The 14,696-nt window shown below is 51.5% G+C and overlaps 1 protein-coding gene across 4 annotated transcripts in view; it reads left to right on the top strand.

Annotated features, from left to right (window-relative positions):
• Positions 1-14,696, top strand: part of Snx29 (sorting nexin 29) — a 389,328-nt gene that overhangs the window by 292,914 nt on the left and 81,718 nt on the right. The gene's annotated exons all lie outside the window — the stretch shown is intronic.

Here is a 14,696-nt window from a genome sequence, read left to right as displayed (position 1 = left end):
GGTCAGGAGCCTGCTGCTGCCTCCTCTTCCTGCTGCGCAGCCAGCATGGCTGGGTCTCTGCGGCTGATGGGAGTTCCCAGCAGCCCCAGGCTTTGGCGGGGTCCTGGGCCTCAGCTCGCTGGTCTGTCTGGGATCTCAGGTCCATTCCTGAACCTTGGGGTTGGGTGGTAGACTTTCCTGGCTGGCCCAGTTTCGCTTGTGTACTGTGGCTGATGCTGGGACTGACCTTGACCTCATGTCTGAGAAAGGGGAGAGGTGGTGGCCCAGAGGAAAACCAGGCCACTGTCTTCAACAGAAGGGGCAAGGGAGACTTGACAAGCTCAGATTGTGGACATCTCTGCTTCCCTGCAGTAGAGGTGGCCTCTCTAGGAGATGCTTGGGTTTCTAGGTCTGCAGACCCTTGTCTGCTTTGGCGGTGACTTTGCAGTCAGGAGAACCCCGTTTTCCTCCTTGCTCTGATTTCCTGATGCCCCTCTGAGCCCTGTCTACTTCCAGACTTTTTTCTTACCCTGAACCCTGACAATAGCTTCTCGTGTCTGCTGATTCTGGAACTGCTCGTTTCAGTGCCGCTCTTGAGCCACTTCCTGCTTCCGCTCCCCTCTTAAATCAGTGATTTCATGAAGTGAAGTTCTGACTCCCCTGAGCTCTGTAGAAACCTGGGCGGGGTTGCCATTTTTCTTAGCAGGGATTGACCTCTCTCCAGGGAAGCAGGATGGTGAAAAGGGACCCTGAAGTTGCAAATAGGAGCCCTGGCTTAAGTCCTGTGACCTTAGGTAAAACTTGTTTGTCTCTAAGTAGAAGTGGCAGCACTTATCTTGTGAAACTGCTGTGAGATTAGGAAGAGGTGCTTCATTTCCTGCCTTCTCAGACGTTTGCCCTGTTTGGTCTCAGATATAAGCATGACTTGTGCATATTAGAATCTCAGAGACAATGAGCTGGAGTCTGGCACAAGAAAGTCATTTTAGTTTACACATTCATCTGGGCGACAGTGCACTTTTCATATGTACTGGGAGAGCCTGAGTGTTGATGACATGCTCTCAGCTCTGGTTTAAAAAGAGAACCAGATATGACAGACTTGCAAATATCCTCTTCTTATCCCAAAGCAAAAGAAACAAAAACAAAATAAAAAACCCACCCAAAGTGGGTCATTTGAGTGACCTTCAAGTTCTGCTTTGCAGTCATTGGAATGCTGGGAGGTGTTGCCTGGTGAAGGAGGCAGTTTTATCTTAGAGCAAAATTAAAATGTGCCATCACTTGAGAGGTTTCCCTGACCTTTTATACCCCCCCTCCCCTGTCCCCATCCCATGAAGTGATCTAGAGATTTTAGCTTCTGAAAGTCAGCTAGGAAGTGAGATGGGCACAGCAAATCTACTGTTGCCTGGGAGACTGTTCCCACAGTGGCCACAGTGGCCTTAAAGCCACTCTCTCCCCGATTCACTGTTTCCAGAGCTCTCCAGGGCATGGCTCAGCTGGCACACCAGGCTGTGGCCCAGATTTCGGCAGCTCCCTCATCACCCAGAGCAGCTTAAGCCCACGCCCCCGGCTCAGGGAGCCTGTCCTGAGGCTGGAGCAGGCCCAACAGCACCTCTTGCACACATTGTTCTCTTTTTAGCTAACGATGTCTGCTTGGTGCCTCAGGAGCAAAATCGGAGCATGTTTGGAAGCATTTCAGATGATTTTGCACAGCGTTTTTTATATAACTGATACTAGCTAGCAGAGGACTCCTTTAAATCCTGGCACCATTGGAAATTATTTGTTTTAGGATTAAAAAAAAAATGCATGCCATTTAATTTCAAAAGATTTGAGATAATTTCTAGAAAAAAAAACATACATAAAAGGATGAAAAAAAGAGAAGGAACAAATATCTAAGAGAGCTTAGAAGGCAAGTGGAAAGTCTGTCTATTTATCACGGGATCCAACACAGTGGTTCTTATGGAATTTTAAATTTCCTGAGAGCTTCCTGGCAGCCAGTGTGAAAAATGGAAACATGGCTGTTTGGATAATTCCAGTGCTGGTGATAAAATGTTAGTTCCTCAGAAAGAGCGCTAAAAGCAATGTCTACCTAGGACTTTTGATTAAGCAATAATAAAAAATTTGCTAAATAAACCTGTTACATTTCCATGACAAATCACTGCCTAATTTCACAAGACCTCCCTAGAAGGAGACTAAGGGCTTAGCCCCCAACTGGACGTGGATGGTGTGGAGAGCCTGGCTGTGCAGCTTCCTCAGGGGACAGTCACTGGCCATGTGTGAGTGTTGAGGTCTAAACTAACTAAAGCAGACTGAATCGAGGCATTCGGTTCCTTGGTCACACAAACCATGTTTCAGACATTTAATACATGTGTGTGCTGGACAGCGAGACCTAGAACATGGCACCTGCACAGAAGGTTCTGGGGGCCCTCAGACCTGCAGGGAGAGGCCCTTCCCCCGCAGCAGCACTGCAGCATCCATGTGCCTGGAGGAGATGGGCTCTGCTTTGCGCCCTGACCCTTTCATCTTAGGGTCCCCAGGCAGGCTGGGGGTCAGTGCTTGTGGCCAGAGTAGGCTTGAGTTTATGTTGCTTTGCTTTTGTTGTATTTATTTTTATATTTGCCTTCTGGTTATGACACAAGTCTGTTTTCCCATTTGCCATGGTGATGTTCTTTTTAAAATAAATTTTAGGTAGAAAGGAAATGAGTCAGCTTAAAGAAAAATACTAAATAAACAATAGTGAAAACAGCAAAAAATCGAGACAGGAAAGAATAACTAGAATGTGATTAAAGACTAATAATAAAAATAATAGCTGCAAGTCGTAGCCACCTCTGCTGCTTCATGTATGTGTTGTAAAATAGCGCTCATTCAGTCCACAGCAACCCTGCAAGGTGAGAAGCTCTCATTATCCCCATCTCACGGATGAGGAAACAAAGGCACAGAGAAGTTTCTTGTCCAGTGATCTTTTTGATTTTTAGTCCAAATAGCAATTTCTGACTGGTTGGCAGAGCTTGTGAGTTACTGTCTGAGGGATAGATCAAGCTTTTTAAACATCCTAGAAACAGCCGGGCACGGCAGCACATGGCTGTTAATCCTAGCGGCTTGGGAGGCAGAGGCAGGAGGATCACGAGTTCAAAGCCAGTCTCAGTAACTTAATTGAGAGGCCTTGAGCAACTTAGTTGAGACCCTTTATCAACCTAAAATAATAAAACTGGCTGGGATGTGGCTCAGTTGTAAAGCACCCCTGAGTTCAATCCCCAGTACAAAAAAAAAAAAAAATTCTAGAAACGGCTGGGACAGCGGCCCTCATTCTAAACAGAAGGTGGAGGGCACACCTGCAGCCACACCTGGACCTTCCTGTGGGACCACTGTGTCTGCGGTGCACGGACACATCCATCCAACCCTCTGAGTCCCAGAGCTAGGCCGAGGCAGTTTTCTCTAGAAAGGTATCAAAGCAGTGTTGGTCCTCCATGAAGACTTTGGCCATAGATGTTCTCAGGGACGCTCCCTCAGGATCTCGCTTGAGCCATGTCAGGTCCTGGAAGCCCGCCTGGAGGGATGGCTTAGAAACTGTACTCCTAAACACGGAGGAAACGCGGTGCTCACCCTCATCCTGGGGTTGCTGAGCTCTCCCAGCCCGTGTTGTGGAAGAGCCCTGGAGATACGTTCAGTAGGAAGGGTCCTGGTAAGGAGCATAGTGTGCTGCCTGGGGCAAGCATGACTCTGTAAGAAAGGCTTGTGCTCTGTGTCCTCCGGGACAACGTGTGTGCCAGCCCCCGCTAGAAGTGAGCAGTGGCAGCACTTGACCAAATTTCAGAACAAAAGTAGCATTGATAGTGGGCGTTGCCAGTTCTGAGTTCTCGCCCATTTCTTCTGCGCGGGGACAGCTAGTGTTTGGCTGCTAGCAGGCACAAGCCCTAGTCAGATTGGGGGGCAGCAACCAGTGAAATGGAAAAGAAAGCAAAACGCAGCCTACCAGCTCGTCTTGCTCAGGCTTGCTCCTCCTCTCTCTCCGAATACACAGAAATGGCTTGCTTTTCTGTCACTTCTAAGTGACAGTTAAATTTGCAATTAATAAATTTCTAGCTTATATCTTTACAAATATTTGCTCTTATTTTCCAAATACCCTGACTTCCAAGCAAGTTTGAGGTCTGTGTTAATATCCAACTGAAGTGTTTGTAAAGGCATCTTGGACTTTCCAACAGCCCCCCTATTTATTTCTTCAGCAAATATTACAGCCACTGAATTGGTGTGGAGTAATACCTCAGTACACTCATTCCCTGGGCCCTCGGGTCTTTCCCTTTGAAAAGTATAGTTAGCATAAGTGCAGCTGGAGTTCGTCTTCTGTGTGGAATTAATTTCAGCCTTTGCATTTAGCTGCCAGAAACACTGGCCTTGGTCAGTGTGGTGCAGAAAGATCTGTTACCTTTCCTATTAATAATGGACCACAGCCTTGGTGGGCTGTGCAGGGTGCCCATGGTTCAGAGGATGGTCATGTCCTTGGACTTCAGGCTTTGGGTTTCTCCAGTCGTCTTTCCATCCTCCTCCTCTTTCACCCAAGCCTCTGTCTGTGTGTCTGGTGTGGAGTTCCACAGAGAGATGGGAGTCCTTGCTCACAGAAAAATGAAACAGTTGGGTCACATGTAGAAACTGCAGCCACAGCTGCACTACTGCGGGCTGTGAGAAGCCTCTGGCCCGGCAGGTACCAGCCGAGATCTGGGGGGAAGGACCAGTTCTAAGGCTGCGGCAGCTGCCTCTTCACGCCTGGGCCTCCCTGTTGCGTCTGTTGTGTGCAGGGTAGACTGCAAGGTAGAGAGCCGGCTGTGGACTGAGGCAGACATGGGCTGTCTGGGTCTGAGTTTCTTTCCAGCCAGCTTGGCGCCTGTGCTGCATGCCTGTGTAGCCACAGGAGCGTCTGCCTTGGTTCTTACTGTCGTCTTCAAGGCTTTGTGTCTCACACAGCCAAGCACCACAGTCTCTCAGGATTGCAGCACATCAGCCCCCACTGTTCTTGCACTGCTCAGGGCTCCTGGGAGAGCCCAACACGGGTCAAAACAAAAAGGAGAAGACATCAAAGTCTCTCCCTCCCCTGAACATAGGTGCTGCCATTATTCTCTGTGCTGCTTTTGCCTTTCCCAACAGAAAGAATGTCATATTTTATTTCACAGTCTAATGCCTTTGTTCATGCGAGCAAGCTGATATGAGGGCCTGCTGTATGCCAGGCATGTGCCTAAAGTCTGTAGAGCCAGTGGCGACCCAGACCTGGCTTTGACCTTGCCCTTGCAGACCTCAGTCTGGAGGAAGACTGGGACCTCTCCTGGCAGATGCTACTGAGTAAAGTGACATCTGTCTGCAGAAAGAGAGACAGTGGGAAGGACAGAGTATGACCACCTTGCATTGTGGATGTAACAACATGTGACAGCCTTTGAGGTGCTGAGCACAGTGTGTGGCACGTGGCTTCTATGTGAGCATTGCCTCAGATCTAGTAACCACTTGACTGCTGATTCGGGAAAACCTAGAAGTGGCATGAGAAGAGTTTCCCCGTTTATTCAATGTCTCTGGGCACGCTCCTGTGTCCAGAACCTTGAGTTAGCCTCTGCTTTATCCAAGCTCCACATTGGCTCCACAGTTGTGGGCCCTCAGGGGACCTGGGGGCTGGCAAGGAGACGGGAGCTCCAGCAGCAAACAGCAGCAGACCAGGGCAGAGGCTGCAAGGGGTTCTGAGGAGGCTGCGCAGGGGGAACTGGCCCTGGGCAGCCAGCAGCTCTCCATGGCACCTTGACGTCCCTTGCCATTTCACCCTTCTCACTACTTGTGAGCCGAGTGCTGCTGTTGTTACCATCCCCATGCGGCAGGTGAAGCCGGGTGACACCGTGGGTGCATGACTTCCTCTGGGTCATGCCCAGGTTCCTGCCTTGTAGCTGTCTTTGCCGCCTCCAGGAAGCTTGCCACCCACCACAGAGCCATCCGCCGGGAGAGTGCCTTTCCCTGGGACCGGGCTGTTCCCATTATCCAACCAGGGCCTCTGCCCACCTTGTTATTGACCCATCGCTCATTGTCACAGCTATCATGGGCAGCTGATCCTGGTGACAAGCTAATATTCTCACAGCAGAGAAAGCTGCAAAGACCAGAGTGTGGAATTGATGGGTCCCTGGGAATGTGAGAAATTGATGGAGTGGAGACTCTTTCAGGCTTAAAGATTTGAAGTCACAGAGCAGAGGAGTTTGAAGAAAGCGTGGTGCTCACCTCTGCGTGCGTGGGCGTGTTTTGTGTGTGCGTGTTTTGAAAGCTGTGCTCAGTGATTGGAAATTTGAGAAAGGGATGTGGACTTTGTAAGCAGCCGACAGGCAGAGCCTCTGTCTCCAGGTGTCCAACCACATGGCCCAGGAACAAGCCTTGCACGGGGACTCTAGACCTCCTCCTCCCCCCCACCCCCCATATCTTGTCCAGACTGTGCCCCCTCCAGCCTCAGTTTCCTCCAGTGCAGTGGGGTGGGCTTGGGGGCCCCTGAGCTCCAACGCCATTGCTTCCCACCACAGCTCCAGCCTAGTGACCCCCAAATGGGACAGAGTCTGCCCAGCCCCCTGCCCAACTCTTCCCATCCCTCCCTCGAGGAGGCTGGGGAACAAGAGGAAGGGAGGCAGGAGCTCCTCCGAGGCAGTGCAGGGGGTTAGGGTCGCTCTCCGCGCCGCAGAGGCAGCCCTGGGTCGTAAGTGCAGATGTGGGCGGCACCTGCACTGGCACAGGTGCCAGGCAGCTAGGTGCTGGCACCACTGCCCGGGGCCTCTTCCTTCATCCGGCGGCTTCAAGGGCCCCGGGGACACTTTGTGTCCTGCTCTTATATGGCGGTGGCCACTGTTCTAAATACAGGCGAAACGTGAGACGGCATCGGAGGCGTCTTGTGTTCACCACATTTCGTTTATCGTGGCTGGAGTGGGGCCTCCCCAGGGGTGACGGTGTCCTGTCACCCCTCCACCACTGGAGAGGAAAAGCCCAGAGTGACTTGTTAATTAATCTGCCTCCCTCCAGCAGCTTCTCTCTCCGGGTCCCTGTCGCAGCCAGCGGGCTCTGGTCTCCTCTCATCTTTCTCTTGTTTGCTGGTCCTTGCTGCCCCGCTGCCTGAAGTCCCTGTCTGGCTCGTTGTTTTTCGGTGGCTTGAGGTGGTTCGGTCTTGTTGAACATGGGGTGGGGGCAGCCAGGGTTCCTGCCTGCCTCTGTGCTGTGGGGACAGATGTCGGGGAGCCCCAGGCTGGCAGCAGCTGTGCCAGTGTGCACGAGCTGGCCCTTCTGCAGGCCGGAGGCACCTCAGCTTCCTGAAGGTGGGGAGCAGGCAGGACCCCTGCAGTAGCCCAGATGGTCTTCCCTGTTAGCTCAGCAGGCCTGTCCCAGAGTCGCGATCATGGGGTCCCCTGCCACTCTCTGGAGTTTTGTACCCATACACAGCATCTTACAGTACATTGCATCAGGCTGTAATTACACGGGAAGGACAGGCTTCTATTTTCTTTGACCCTCTGTCCAAGAAGAATAGACGGTTTTTTAAATTTCAAAGTGGACCTAATTCAGCCCCAAGGGCTCCGGGCGGGAAGTCTGGTATTTGTGTTTGGTACGCTGCAGCCCAGCACTTGCGGCCATCAGCCTTCCTGTCTGGCCTGGTGACTGGGCAGAAGCATGAGATGTCTGACCTCCCAGGACAGGGTCTCGCTTGTCCAGGGAGGGAGATAAGGCTGGGTAAGGAGGCTTGGTTAGGACCCAGGCAGATGGCTTCTCCTGCCGAGGGAGATCTGGGGCAGAGGATGTGACAGGCCACCTTCCCAGTGCGGCTTCTCTGAGGAGCTAGGCTTCCTCTACGAGTGAGGCCAGATGTTCCCTTCTTCTCACAACTGTCACCTGCCAGGCAGCCAGGCTCAGGACAGCTGCCAGAGAGAGTATGGGGACAGCTCTGGTTCTCCTGTCCTCCATTTTGTAAGACTGAAGCTGCCCCTTTGCAGCAGCCTGCGGGGAGACTAGAAGCCCAGGGTGGAGAGGGTGTGCCCCCTCATTCTTCCCCAGAAAGCCTGCCACAGTCCCTCCTTAAAGAGCTTAGTCCTCCTGGCTTTTCTCAGACATCCCTTCAAGTGCCCAGGGCACAGGACAAGTACAGGCCAGGAGCATGGGGTCATTGCCCGTCACTTACTCATTCAACAAACTCCTGACTCCCCATGTGCCTGTTTTTCGGGAGCAGGCTGCAAGAGGCTGAGTCTTTTTTCCCTGGCTAGTGGGATGCCTTCCTCGCATGGCTGGCTCTTCCTATTTGGCTGCAGACTTTCTTTTCGCTTCTGGTAAGGGAAAGGACTACCTGAAGCATGAGGGGCACTTTTTTTCTCCTGGAAGCCGGAGCCACGTGCAGATGTGACAGCCCGAGCCTGCCTGCCTATGGGAGTTGGTTGAAACTGGCAGATCCCTGCATGGTGGGCAAACATTCCCTGGCATTATTGCCTGCTCACTCCTGTTAATATTCACCTGTGACTTTTTTTTTTTTTTTTTTTAGTTGTAGATGGATACAATGCCTTTATTTTTATGTGGTGCTGAGGATCGAACTTAGTGCCTTCCACAGGCAAGGCTAGTACTCTACCACCAAGCTACAAGCCCAGCCCCTTACCTGGGACTTTTTTTTTTAAATTTTTTTTTTTTAAAGAGAGAGAGAATTTTAATATTTATTTTTTAGTTTTCGGCAGATACAACATCTTTGCTTGTATGTGGTGCTGAGGATCGAACTCGGGCCGCAGGCATGCCAGGCAAGCGCACTACCGCTTGAGCCACATCCCCAGCCCTTACCTGGGACTTTTTAATGACAGTTATTGTTCTGGTACAGATCTAAAATCACTGTTAATTGGTTAGCAATATTTTTATTCTTGATACAATAATAACTTTAAATATCTTTTTAAAAAATCAATTGCTCATAAATCCATATGCCAATATCCTCTACATTAACTTGATGGGAAAAGGAAATTAGTCTCAGATGGAGGGCATTGGTATTGACCTTGGTTTTTTCCTCAAAAAAAGTTGTTTTAGAGTGGAGTCAGTGAGAAGGGGAGGGGACAGTTTTCCAGGTTGTATCTTGGAGTTTCTGGGCATGGTCATCTACATCTGTTTCTGTCCCGTTTCTGAGGTTGGTGTCAGTTCTATGCTGGGGACTAAGTTGGGGCCACCTGTGCAGAGTCACATTGGATGTCTGCTTCCCCAGGAGTGGTAATTACAAACCTGCCTAAGCCTGTCTGATGTCACCCCACTAGACTGGGGGTGATTAGGGGATGAGGTGCCACCGGCATCTAGAGCATGGGCAGTGCTCAGGGCAGCCCATAGCAAGTAATGGCCTGATCCAGAATACCCACAGCCAGAGCCCCTGGGCTGTAGCAAGTAGGGCTGGCCCGTGCGGTTCCCTCCTGTGCTTGTTCCCTCATGGGCAGGTTTGCTTGGAGCTGCAGTTTGGCTCAGGGCTGGTTGTAGGGTTGGACTCTGAGCAGTCCCACATCCTTTCAAGCAGGATGTGCCTGCGTCTCACCCCGTTCACATTCAGGGCTCCTTACGTCAGAAGTGTTGGAAGCTGGCTGACACCCTGGTGTTCTAACCAAGACGTTGACTCCTGAGGTGTGCCTGGTGTGGCAGAAGGGAACCCTCCTCACGCTGACATTCACTGACCTAATGGAAAAGACCAAAGGGGTAGCATGATTTGGAGGAGCACAAATTCAGGACTCTGTCTCTTGTGTCTTTAAAGTTGGCTGTGTTCACAGCCAGGCTGTAGTGGTAGATGTTGGTGGGAAACTCCAGACGTCTCCTGGCCTCAGCTATCTCCAGTGGAAAAGGCCTCTTTCTCGCCTACAGCTGAGACGGTCCTGGAATTGAGTCTGACTGGCTTGGACAGTCTGGGCCATGTGGGTGACCTTGACCGTAGTGTGTGGGTGGTGTGAGGCCTTCAGGGCACCCCCCTCCTAGAGCTGCAGCTCAGTGGGCACTGAGGATGCTCTTACCAGCAAAAGAGCCGTCCTTGGATAGGCCACCAAAGCACTGATCTCCTGATGCCTGTGGGCTGCTGGCAGCTCCCCAGCCCAAAGTGGTGGTGACATTTATGCATCTCTCCACCACACTCTCCTTGCTAGTGGGAATCCAGGGCATCTCCACACGTTGCCAAAGGTCTCCAGGGGGCAATACCTTCTCTGCATGGAAACCCTTTCTCTCCCTAGACCTCTGAATGTTGGGGCACAAATTAGATCATATGGCACATGCTTTCCTCCTTGTTAGGTATACCTCCCTCTTCCTTGCTCTTACCTCCTGCTGAGTGCTTCCTGGTGAGAAGGACCCATGGTTTATGTGAACATTCAGCATGAGGGATGGTTGATGGTTTTCATTTCTTGACCCTGCAAACAAAACTGTCAGTCTTGTCCTTGTGCAGACCTCTTTGTATACACCATAGGCAGGGCTCTAGGGGAAATGCTCAGGGTGGACATGTTCAGGTAGAATGTGCATTTCGTATTTTCATGGGCCCAGAAAAATTGCTCTCCCAAAAGACTGAACCGGTTTTCAATCACATCAGCAAGGCAGCACAGTGGTCTGTCCTCGTGTCCTGCTGACATGGGGTATTATCCATTTTCTACATCTTCCCCATCCAATAGAGAGAAAAATTGCATTTCATTGACTTGTGAATTTAAGTTTTCGTCGTTACTTATGGAGATTGGGCACATGTCTATGTTTTCATTCACCATTTTTATTTTTATTTGTAATTGCCCATTAATGTCCTTTCCCTGTTCTATTGTATGGTTCAGTGCTTTCGTGCTGATTTGTAGGAGTTCTTTGAACAGGAATCCTATTGAGTGTTTCAACTCTTGCTCATCTTTGAACTTTGTGAGATTTATTCTTTGTTCTCTTGTTTCCTGAGCTCCACAATCTTTGGGAGAATGGGGTTGCTTGGCTGAGCTGCTGCTGTGCTAGGCAGGTTTCATTATCTCAAGAACCTGGCATTTTGTGGGCATCTTTCCATCTTAGAGGTGGAAAAAGAGATGTTCAGAATGTGTAGTAAATAACTCACCTAAGGTCACATGCATAGCTCAAAAGTGCCACCACTTGTCTTCCTACCCAAAGTCCAACAGTCTCTAGAGGACAGAACGAAGGCCAGTGGACGGAAAGTGGGCACAAACAAGTTTGGCTCATCTGTCTACCAGCCTGTCCCTCTGTCTTTTCATCTGTCTGCCTATCTTTCCATCTGGTCACCTCGCCATCCTGTCGTGGGCTAGGTCCTGGGGATATAATTGTAAATGGTAGAGACTAATCTTGGTCACTGGCTGCTTAATATAGGAGAGCTGTTCAGAGGCAGGATGATCTCATCAAATATCGACCTGGGCACCTGCTATTCCAAGATCTGGAAGCAGGTAAATCGTCTTTGTGGATGTTAGATGTTCTCTTTCAACCACAGGTGACCTTTGTTCCTTGCAGAAGGGACTAATCAACCTCTGAGGTCCCTTTCCAAGTGTATAAGTTCATGAAAAATGTGTTGACTCTCAGATCTTGAAAATGAACCTCGGCCCCTCTCTGTCTTCACCGAGTGTACAATCACAGCATTAAAAGTGGGGACACAGGAATCCATCTTAAGGCCTCACAGTACAGGAAGCAGAGATGCTGACTACCCCCCTGCTTCCTTGCATACCTTGGAGGAGCTCTGTCTGGGCTCTTAGTTGCCAGCAGACTTGGCCTAGAGACAAAAACTTACCCCCATGCTCGGGCATCCCAGAGAGGTAGGCACACAGCAGAACTCACACTCCCTGCCAAGGTGGCTCAAAATCGGGGGACCCGGGTTTTCATGAGTTGTCATCTCATGACTCCCATGTTTACCTCCTCAGCCTGGGGACCTTTAGTGTGCACCTCATGGAGGCTGTGACTGGCAAACTTAGGAGGTGCTATTCACAATGACCCTCTGTTCACCTAGTAAAAGGCCAGCTCCACCAAGGCACAGCTGTGTGTCAGTTTTGCTCACCACTGTGAACACTGCCACCCTAGGACCCAGAGCAGGTAAGCTGGCTGGGTGAGTGGGTGGATGTTCTAGTGCAGGGACCCAGGTTGGCTGTCTTGACTTTATCTTCTCAACTCCGATTCTCCCACCCTCGTGTAGCCCAGTGCATCCATCTCATTACAGTTCTGTCTTTGGATGGATTCTCAACTTTTCTCCCAGCCCCTACCAAACCCTCCTCCTTGAGGTTCAGCTTTGGTCCTGCCTCAGTCTCCTCACTGGTTCTTCCCGTTTTCTTCTTTGCTTGTAATTGGCCCAGCCCTGATTGTAAGGCTCACCTGCTTCAGGCATCTTGTTGTCTTGTGGTCCCAGGGTGACTGGTTTCTCTAGAGCTCCATGGTTAGGGGGCCTTGCATCCAGCTGTGATCCCCAGACATTCCCATAATGTCCTTACCTTCTCAAGACCCTGGAGTCCACACCTGCTGCAACAACTGGGATATCTGGGAGTGAGCTCAGGATCAGCGAGAGGGTTTGGGGCGTCAGGTATTAGACTGAACTTAACTTTTCCAGTGGGTGAGCCACTGAAGGGGGGATCCCAGGAGCACAGCAATGAGCAGCAGCAGCAGCAGCATCTTTCTCCCTTCCCATTGAAGCCCATATCTTATCAGAGAAGAAAGATTCCACACACTGAGGTAGAAATGGTATACAAACAAGCACATCTTCACAGACTGCTCTGGAAGGAATACGGACAGGATCCCAGATCTCTGTCAGCCTAGGCCCAGTTAGACTAGGGGTAAGGATGGGATGCTCTGAAGACATCTGCTCCCTCCCAAATGATTTAGAGTTAACTGAATAGAAGAGGAATTTGCAGGCAGAGGGGACAAAGTGCAGCCTTGTGGTAGATGGTGTTCTAGAGGAGCAGGTGGCCACTGCGACGAGAGTGGAGCGAGGGGAGGTGAGGCCCGGGGCTCCAGGCGCTGGGTGGTTGAAGGCCTTGCAGAGGAGTCTGGGTGTCCACCTGTTCCTCTCTCCGTGGGTCCAGTCACCCACTCACTTACCTAGCTTGTCATGATCAAGGCCTCGGGATGGTTTACACACGTAGAGCTGCCCTGGGAGGGGAGCAGGTGATGTGCCAGAGCGGGAACGTGTGCCAGGGTCTCTGGGCGCGTGAGATTGTGATTCAGATGTGCACGTGAGCAGCCTGAATTTAAATCGTGGGTCTGCCACTTAGTTCACTTGGTGGCTAGATGTCCTTCAGTGACAATTTCTGTCATTGTGCTAAAGACACAATGTTGTCATCTCTACAATGGCGATGCTACTTCCCACGGGTTGCGTGAGCGTTCCGCTGGAGGTGCCTCTGGAGCACCTAGCATAGCACTCAGCTGCTCGTTGAGTGGGAAGGACCCAGTAAGTGGAGCTGCCATAGCGTGTGCCCCCTCAGACACCCACGTGTGCCCAAGAAGTTAACGGGTATAGGTGGGGTGTGGTCATTAAGTGCTCAGAAACATGGTGGCCTGGCAGCCCTGGGGACAGTTGATGTAACCTTGAACACCAGTGCCTGCCTGTCCCTTGCTCTTGGAGCTCACTGAAGCTGGAAAGCCTGGGCTGGAGGCTGCAGCTCTGGGCTGGGGCCCCACTGCAGGGCTGCTGCCGCTCAGCCACTGCTGGTCCTAGGGTCCAGGGATGCAGCGAGAGAGAGACATCAGCTCCTGCGGCTCAGGCACACGCGGTGACCGCCTTCCCCAGGCCGCAGCACGGGAATGGCGACGCTTGTATTTCTGGGTTTAGAGAAGCCATCCTGTGTGGTGGGGAGTAGTGCCTCCCCAGCTTGGGGGAACTTTCTGAGTATGTGGTGTTGGAGCCTCTGCGTCCCCATCCCTGTGGGCCTCCCCCCAACTCTCTGTTCTGGGGGAAGGAATCCGGGACGAGCCCAGGGGTGGGGCACTGGGAAGCGGGCTCTGGTCCTGCGGTGCACAGGTTGGGCTGTGCTGGGCGCGGCGCTTCTCTGCCCTCTTCCCGATACAGAGCGGCCTCCCGGTCCAACCTCGAGGGATCATCTCCTTGGGCCGCTGCAGCCTTGACCAGGGAGTCTGTGAACCCCACTTCTCACCGGGCTTCTGGGCAGAGAGACCCGAGAGACTGCTCCAGCTGTCTGGAGCTGGAAGGGCAGCTGAGTTGGCAGCCGCGTGGTGGCTGAGAGAGGAGGGTGGAAATGTGTCATTTGCTGTCCTGAGGGACGGTTCTGGCTCTAGAGCACAGCGGTAGGGATGGGGCTGAGGGGCCTCCACTCTGGGGAGGATGCTGCTGATCCACTGTGGCCGGAGGATGGGAGGCAGGTACAGAGGGCAACAGCTCTGAATGCCTCAGTTACCAGAGGAAGTTGAAGGCAAATGGGCTGCTCTTGGCAGCTAGCTTAGCTGCATAGTGACTGTCACTTTACTAGTCTGCCTTTCCTCGCCCACTTTTGCATTCATATATTTATAAGGAAAGGACAGGGAAACAGGTGCATGGCCTGGTAGTAGGAAGCATGCTGAGCCCTTCATACAGGTAGCTCTGATTTCTTGCCACCACCTCATGAGAAGTATTTTCATCTCTGTTTACAGATGGGTAAGCTGAGATCAGAGGGGTGCAGTAACATGCCAAAGTAACACGGCTGGTAAGCAGCAGAGCTGAGCTATAGCCCTAGGTCTGGCAGCCTTCCAGTTTTCAGGAGGGAAATGCCGCCTCTTTCTTAACTGAGCTGCCTTAA

This window comes from Marmota monax, unplaced genomic scaffold (assembly GCF_021218885.2).
Source record: "Marmota monax isolate L192 unplaced genomic scaffold, Marmota_monax_Labrador192_F-V1.1 WCK01_AAM20220418_F8-fsc00035, whole genome shotgun sequence".
NCBI classification, from domain to species: domain Eukaryota; kingdom Metazoa; phylum Chordata; class Mammalia; order Rodentia; family Sciuridae; genus Marmota; species Marmota monax.
Note: the sequence above shows the minus strand (reverse complement) of the source record. Positions and strands in the feature narration are given on the sequence as shown.